Source organism: Podarcis cretensis (assembly GCF_951804945.1).
Source record: "Podarcis cretensis genome assembly, chromosome: 8".
Classification (NCBI taxonomy): domain Eukaryota; kingdom Metazoa; phylum Chordata; class Lepidosauria; order Squamata; family Lacertidae; genus Podarcis; species Podarcis cretensis.
The window spans coordinates 1,860,526-1,869,638 of record NC_137177.1 but is presented as its reverse complement, the minus strand read 5'-3'; positions in this window follow the sequence as shown (position 1 = coordinate 1,869,638).

Below are 9,113 nucleotides of genomic sequence, written 5' to 3'. Positions count from 1 at the left end.
CTGGGGAGGGCAGGATATAAATAAAATGTATTATTATTATTATTATTATTATTATTATTATTATTATTATCAGAACTGTACAGCTGTGCTGGGTGGGGATGACAGGAGTTGTCGTCCTAAATATCTGAAGGGCGCCAAGTTGACAAAGGCGCCTTTTAACCAACCTGGCAGAGACTGTGTTATGTACTGAGTTGAATAGGATCCAAAAGGCAGCAGTCTGATTGGTCCTAGAACAATAGGATCCAGAATGCAGCATTCTGATTGGTCCTAGAACAATAGGATTCAGAATGCAGCAGTCTGATTGGTCCTAGAACAATAGGATTCAGAATGCAGCAGTCTGATTGGTCCTAGAACAATAGGACCCAGAATGCAGCAGTCTGATTGGTCCACAGGAGCCACCCAATCCAGCTCCAGGTGGAAGGGAATCCGCAACCTGATTGGCCTACAGGAGAATCCCGGAATTATCCAATCACGTGGGGCTCATTGTGTAAATAATGTACATAAAGCAGACATTCTGGGGGAACTTCCATTCCTCCACACCACTATGAGCTGAATAAAGAGCATGAAATCCACTCTCGACTCCGAGTCTATTTCACACTGAGTTCCAGGTTTCCTGCTGCCTCATTTCCAGTTCAGCAGGCACCACTGCACAAGGGGTCTTCTCAGAACGATGCCTGCTTAAGATATTAACGCTGTAACGGCCGCCGGCCATTAATTTGCCAGAGCTGCTCCCTGGCATCAGTTTGCGAAATGGGGGATTCTCTTAAAAATTACAGCTTTCTCTTCCTCTCCCCACTCAACCCCCCCCCAATAACCTCCCTTTCAGGAATTAATTACCCCTCTTTTGCCTTGGCAGTGGCTGTGCCAATATTTTGACATCCCCGGACTGTTCTTAATGCAGCAATGATGTTTGTTTACAGCTCAGCCGGGCAAAGGAAGCGAGACGATGCCTTTTTTTTTAATGGGTCGGTTGAAAGGAGTTTTGGCTGCCGTCCCAAGAAGCCTGACCTTTTCTTTATTGATAGGAGGGCGAAAACGTGGCTTCGGGTATACTGTACATGTGCTCTTTGGGTACACCCATCCATCTGAAAAGCCTTGATGGACCTGACGTGATGCCCATCCTAGTTCAGAGGCGAGGAAGGGCCCCTAGCCACTTGTACGGTCGCCCAGGGTCATGGTGGGTCAAAGACACATCACCGTTTCTGCCTCCAACATCCAAGGGCCAGTCTATCAGCACGAAAGGGGAGCTTTTTAGCCACTAAGAGGACGTCTTCTCGTCCTTTGGAGCCAGACGGAGTGAAAGAGGTGAGGGTCGGCTCCTTGGTTTACTCTGGAGAAGGCATAATAATAATAATAATAATAATAATAATAATAATAATAATAATAATTTTATTATTTATACCCCACCCATCTGGCTGGGCTTCCCCACCCACTCTGGGCAGCGTCCAACACAATATTAAAATACAGTAATGCCTCAAACATTAAAAGCTTCCCTAAACAGGGCTGCCTTCAGATGTCGTCTAAAAGTCTGGTAGTTGTTCTCTTTGACATCTGGTGGGAGGGTGTTCCACAGGGCGGGCGCCACCACCGAGAAGGCCCTCTGCCTGGTTCCCTGTAACTTGGCTTCTTGCAGCGAGGGAACCACCAGAAGGCCCTCGGAGCCAAACCTCAGTGTCCAGGCCAAACGACGGGGGTGGAGAAGCTCCTTCAGGTATACTGGACCGAGGCCTGCCTGAAACCCTGGGAAGCCGCTGCCTGCCAGTGCTGACAACACTGAGCTCAATGGACCAATGGTCTGACATGCTATAAGACAGCTTTCTTATGATCCTAACCCGTAGCTCTCCATAAGTCAATGGGTTCCAACTTCCATCATTGCCGATTATTGACTGTTCTGGCTGGGGCTGATGGAAGCTTCTGAATATAGGAACTCCAGAAATTCGATTGGCTCCTTTTTTTGTTGTCCATCCGCTGGCAGGTGAAGACTTTCTTATTCCAACAAACTGTTTCTAAGGAAAGAGTTGGTGCTGTGATGTTCTTTATTGCAATCATCTGTATGTTTTAATAGATCATAAATAGATAGATTGGTGCTGGAGGAGACTCTTGAGAGTCCCATGGACTGCAAGAAGATCAAACCTCTCCATTCTGAAGGAAATCAGCCCTGAGTGCTCACTGGAAGGACAGATCCTGAATCTGAGGCTCCAAGACTTTGGCCACCTCCTGAGAAGAGAAGACTCCCTGGAAAAGACCCTGATGTTGGGAAAGATGGAGAGCAGAAGGAGAAGGAGACGACAGAGGACGAGATGGTGGGACAGTGTTCTCGAAGCTACCAGCATGAGTTTGACCAAACTGCGGGAGGCAGTGGAAGACAGGAGTGCCTGGCGTGCTCTGGTCCAGGGGGTCACGAAGAGTCGGACACGACTAAACAACAAGATATAGATAGACAGAATTCTATCAATGCTATTTTTAAAAATGTACACTGCCTCTGAACATGCAATCATCATTTAGCTGCCATTGGTTTCATAGCTGTCTAAAGTAGTTCTCTTCAGCATATCTGACGGTAGTGTGCTGCGTTGAGAATTTTATTCTCTCTGACCTGTTTAATTGTGCAGCTCTAAGATTTTAGTGCCACACTCTGATCTAAAGCGCTCTAATGCCCCTCCCAACTTTTTTCCTTCTTAGCAAAACATCTCCCAAACTCTTTAGCCTTTTTTTATAGGGAAAATTGTTGCTGGTCTTATTCTTTGATTGTTACGGCCATCCCTTTTTATCCATTTTTGTATCCCTGGTGCAGCTTTATCCTACTGAGTGCCTTACGCTGGAAAGTCTCAAAATGACCTACTCTTGCACAGCTAGATAAGATGACCGGAAGGATTCGAAACCTGTGGGACCAGAGATTCACAGAAGATTGGAACAAATATGCGAATTATTTGAAGAGCAATTGTAATCAACCAATTACCCTAGTAGGACTACAAGAAGTTTTGTAAGGAGGAATATATGAAATATTGCAAAGAAGATTAAGATGAAAGCTATTAATTATGAAACTTAAATGTAATAGTGAAAGTAAGAAATGTAAACTAAGTGGAAAAGAGAGGAAAATTTTCAGATGTGATTGACGGAAGTCTAAAAAACTGTATAAGGTATAAAAGTATGTTTCACAATTGTTGAAAATGATACGTTAAAAAATCAATTATATATATATATATATATATACACACCAAAAAAAATGACGTACTCTTTGGGCATTTTGTTTTATTGTGTAGATATTTGAAGATGGCTATTGTGTCGCCTCTCAGTGTTCTCTTCTCCAGCTAAACATACCCAACCCCTCAACCGTTTGTCAATTTTACCTCTCCTGGATCCTGAGTTGGCTTTTACTCAACTTGGGAAATGCTCTGAGACGCTCTTCTTGACAATGTGCGAATGGGTATTGTTCTTTTCATTAGTGCGCCAGGGCTGACCCGCCCCCTCCTCACCATGTGTCGAGGTGCGAAAGAGTGTGCCTCCTATTCAGCTGTGTGTTGTCCACCCCCAGGGAGAAGGGGCTGCAGTTTCACACCCTGGCGGCACATGGCAGGAATCTGGGCCACCCCCCTACCGCCCTATCACCTTCTCCATTGTTTCAACACCTTGGGCTGGCAAATGCATTGGGGGCGGAGTGGGGAGAAAGTGTGTCCCTGGGAAAGGCATTAAGGCCTTGCAGTGCGGGGGGGGGGGGGCGGGCCGCAGCAATGAATCGCTGACCTTTGAAGAATTGGTCAGTTGTCCTCTTGGACTAGTCATCCAAATTCCAGGCTGCTTTTTTTGTGGGACAGGGAGGGAGATCTCTGAGCTCTTGCCTGCAAGGGCAAAACTTGCCTGTTCAGCATAATTGAAATCTGTTTAGGTTGAATAATAATAATAATAATAATAATAATAATAATAATAATAATATTTATACCCCGCCCATCTGGCTGGGTTTCCCCAGCCACTCTGGGCGGCTTCCAACAAAACACTAAAATACAATAACCTATTAAACATTAAAAGCTTCCCTAAACAGGGCTGCCTTCAGATGTCTCCTATGAGTTTGGTAGTTACCGTATTTTTCTCTTTGACATCTGGTGGGAGGGCGTTCCACAGGGCGGGTGCCACCACCGAGAAGGCCCTCTGCCTGGTACCCTGTAACTTGGCTTCTCGCAGCGAGGGAACCGCCAGAAGGCCCTCGGAGCTGGACCTCAGTGTCGGGGCAGAACGATGGAGGTGGAGACTTTAAAGGCTTTAAAGGTCAGCACCAACACTTTGAATTGTGCTCGGAGACATACTGGGAGCCAATGTAGGTCTTTCAAGACCGGCATTATGTGGTCTCGGCAGCCACTCCCAGCCCCCAGTCTAGCTGCTGCATTCTGGATTAGTTGTAGTTTCCGGGTCACCTTCAAAGGTAGCCCCATGGAGAGCGCATGGCAGTAGTCCAAGCGAGAGATAACCAGAGCATGCACCACTCTGGCGAGACAGTCCGTGGGCAGGGAGGGTCTCATCCTGTGTACCAGGTGGAGCTGGGAGACAGCTGCCCTGGACACAGAATGGACCTGCGCCTCCATGGACAGCCGTGAGTCCAGAATGACTCCCAGGCTGCGCACCTGGTCCTTCAGGGGCACAGTTGCCCCATTCAGGACCAGGGCGTCCTCCACGCACGCAAATAATGATGGCTCTAGTCCTTATGATTGTGGGAAATGGGGTTCCAGCTATGTCAACAGTGCTCAAGGCTTGATTTGCAACTTAATTTTAGGAAGTGGGGAGATTTGAAATGGCCCCCGGTCAATGGAAGAGTGCAGAGCCCCCACAAGATCTCCATCTCCATCTGTATCATTCTAGAGGGGACGTTCCAAGCATTGTTACCAACAGTTGAACAGAAGCAAAGGTTGGCATTCTTCCAGTTGAGTGAACATGGAGATCATCTTAGGTACTGGGGCGCATGTTTGACTGAGCATTTCCCCCCCTCCCATGCTTCGGTCCATGGACGAAACAGCTGGCACCTTCTGGACTGAACCTGTCCAGGGGTGACAGCTGAGGTACAGACATCTCTCTCTCCCCACCTTTAAATAATAAAGTAATCAACAGTTTGCCAAAGCACTCGCAGGTCAGCAGCCAAAGCTGGGGGCATCTGGGAGGGCCTGGGGAAAAAATGGAGGTGGGGGAGTGGAAGAAAAGGTGAACACAGAATCAGACTCTGTGGAAAGCAAACAGAAGTGATGTGTGGGGTTTTTAACCAGGGTTTCAAGTCGTGTCGTGTTAAAACACTTGTTACACATTCAGTGAACGGGTTGCCATTGTAAGATGGGGAATTTAGGAAGTGTAAGCTTTGGGGTCCCACAGACTCCTCAGTCACTCAGATTTCTACACAGATCAAAATTTATGTGCCTGAACACCACTGGATGTTGAAAATCAGAGAAAGGGAGGACAAATTATTATGCTAAATACACAGGCCTCTAAATGCTGATAAAGGATCCCTGTGTTGTATCTTCTGATCTTGATGTGTGTGTGTGTTCTTTTAATAAGAAGCAGTAGCTTATGTTACTGTTTAAGTTTTCAAACAGTTAAAAATACAGTGGTACCTCGCAAGACGAATGCCTCGAAAGACGAAAAACTCGCAAAACGAAAGAGTTTTTCGTTTTTTGAGCTGCTTCGCAAGACGGATTTCCCTATGGGCTTGCTTCGCAAGACGAAAACGTCTTGCAAGTTTGTTTCCTTTGTCTTGCAAGTGTGTTTCCTTTTTCTTAAAACCGTGCATTCACTTTGAGGAGCAACTCATAGCACACGGTGTGGTAGCCTTTTTTGAGGTTTTTGAAGACTTTGGTGATTTTTGAAGCTTTTCCAAAGTCCGTGCTTCGCAAGACAAAAAAATCGCAAGACGAAAAAACTCACAGAACGAATTAATTTCGTCTTGCGAGGCACCACTGTATTGTGCTAACTTTGGATCTCCTGTGTTAATGGAGCTCCCTGAAAACTGCCCTCCAACTGGATCCCATAGAAATGATTTTAATCCATCTATCTATCTATCTATCTATCTATCTATCTATCTATCTATCATCTATCATCTATCTATCTATCTATCTATCTATCTATCTATCTATCTATCATCTATCATCTATCTTATCTATCTATCACCTATCATCTACCTATTAATTTGTTGATTTTCCACAACACAAGTTATGCAAAAAACCTAAAACAAATGTAATATTCCCTACACCCTCCTTTGTCCTTGGGTGCCCAGCAATCTTGCCTGATTTGATACAAGTACAGATCTCATTAGGGACGTGGGTGGTGCTGTGGTCTAAACCACTGAGCCTCTTGGACTTGCCAATCAGAAGGTCGGCGGTTTGAATCCCCACCATGGGGTGAGCTCCCGTTGCTCGCTCCCTGCTCCTGCCAACCTAGCAGTTCGAAAGCACGTCAAAGTGCAAATAGATAAATAGGTACCACTCCAGCGGGAAGGTAAACAGTGTTTCTGTGCACTGCTCTGGTTTTGCCAGAAGCGGCTTAGTCCTGCTGGCCACATGACCCGGAAAAACTGCGGACAAACGCCGGCTGCTTCGGCCAGGAAAGCGAGATGAGTGTCACAACCCCAGAGTCGTTCGTGTCTGGACTTAACTGTCAGGGGTCCTTTACCTTTACCTTTTATCTGAATATAGTTGTCCATGACGTGTTTCCAGTGGATCCCTTAAACATTAGCTGTTCAGATATACTGAATAAAGTAACAACAAAATCATCAGGGCAGGGTCTGGTTAAGACCTTTAGAGTCCCTAAACACTGAGAAGAATATGGTGCTTAAGTCTGCCTACTGGGCAATCCATCACACCCTGTGTTGCTATTTTTTGCTTTTAGACGTTTCAAGAATTTTTCAAGAAGTGTCGTTTGCTATAATTTTCGGAGCCATCAATTCGGAGTCAAACAGGAAACCTCTAATAACGCTGTCTGGTGCTTAGGTTATATGCCAGCACTCCCCCCACCCCTGGGGAGTTTTAAATATGATGTTAGTTTTCTTGCACATGATGAGGATGAGCTGGAGCACTTGATGGGATTATGAAACGTGGGCAGAAAAACTGTATTTACTTGGAAGCAAATCCAGTTGGTTATCAATGAGACCCGCCAGCACACTGGGGATGGAAGGCTGCAGAGTCCGAGGACTTGGAAGGACAGCGCTGGCTCCAGAGACTTTTTTATTTTTTTAATATTTTATTAAATTTTCATACAAGATCCCTTCACCAAAAAATAGTACACAAAAAAGCCAAAACAAATACACCAAAAAACCATATAGAAAAAAAGAAATAAAAAAGAAAAAAGAAAAAGAAAAAAACCAACCATTCAATACAATTTTTTTTTATATATAACTAACTGGACTTCCTCACATCTCCTTTACCCTGCATTATTTATATTAAAAATATCAGCAAATTATTACCTTGTTTCATACCTTATTTTGTACTTTCCAAATATTATACTTCTAAATTTAAGATAATTTTTATCATTTACTCATACCTTAAATTTAAACATATTGTTGCCTTAAATTTCGACCTTTTCTTACTTATAACTTAATTTTCTATTTTACAAAATCTATTTGCTGGAACTGAGATTTTCTAAATCGTGCAGATACTTATATTGTTTTTGTAAATAGTCCTTAAACTTCTTCCAGTCCTCTTCCGTTGTTTCTTCTCCCAAGTCTCGGATTCTGCCAGTCATTTCAGCCAATTCCATATAATCCATCAATTGCGTCTGCCACTCTTCCAGTGTGGGCAAGTCTTGTGTCTTCCAATACTTTGCAATAAGTATTCTTGCTGCTGTTGTCGCGTACATAAAGAAATTTCTGTCCTTCTTTGACACTTTCTGGCCGACAATGCCCAAGAGGAAGGCCTCCGGTTTCTTAACAAAGGTATATTTAAATACCTTTTTTAGTTCATTATAGATCATTTCCCAGAAGACCCTCACTTTTGGGCATGTCCACCAGAGGTGAAAGAATATCCCCTCAGCCTCTCTACATTTCCAACATTTATTATCAGACAGGTGATATATTTTTGCAAGCTTGACTGGGGTCATGTACCACCTATATATCATTTTCATAATATTCTCCTTCAAGGCATTACATGCCGTGAATTTTATTCCGGTGGTCCATAACCTTTCCCAGAGACTTTTAAGGGGGCAGGTGCTACGATTAGCATACAGCTGGAGCAATCCTACTGTTCTCAGAATGCCGCTCTCCCCAGAACCTTTCAAACTGAATAAAAACCACTGCTGTACGGTTCCAGCCACAGAGAGAGAGATGGGGAAAATTTTGTAAAATAAAACTTGAGAGAAACAGAGGCGGAAGCTCTTGTAGAGAACGGACAACTTGATTATCTGCTCCTTTCAAACTGTTAAAGAGAACCTGCCCTCTAGGTTCTTTGCCTCAAACAGATGCCTAGAGGGCAGAAATTCAACGGGTGCAGTTTTGCTTTCCCTGGTGCTGCATCTCCATCTGAGGAAAGCTGCTTTTTCAGGGGGCTTCCTGCTATTGTTGTTGTTTAGTCGTTTAGTCGTGTCCGCCTCTTCGTGACCCCCTGGACCAGAGCACACCAGGCATTCCTGTCTTCCACTGCCTCCCGCAGTTTGGTCAGACTCATGTTTGTAGTTTTGAGAACACTGTCCCACCATCTCGTCCTCTGTTGTCCCCTTCTCCTTGTGCCCTCCATCTTTCCCAACATCAGGGTCTTTTCCAGGGAGTCTTCTCTTCTCCTGAGGTGGCCAAAGTCTTGGAGCCTCAGCTTCAGGATTTGTCCTTCCAGTGAGCACTCAGGGCTGATTTCCTTCCGAATGGAGAGGTTTGATCTTCTTGCAGTCCATGGGACTCTCAAGAATCTCCTCCAGCACCAGAATTCAAAAGCATCCATTCTTTGGCAATCAGCCTTCTTTATGGTCCAGCTCTCACTTCCATACATCACTCCTGGGAAAACCAGAGCTTTAACTATATGGACCTTCCTGCTATTACAGGTGTATATATCCTCTCAAGGCAACTGCAGTCGCCATTCTGTTGAAGCTGAGCTGGTTGGGGTCTGGTCAGACTCCCTGGGGACCATACATACCCCACTTTGGGGGTGCAAATAAATGCA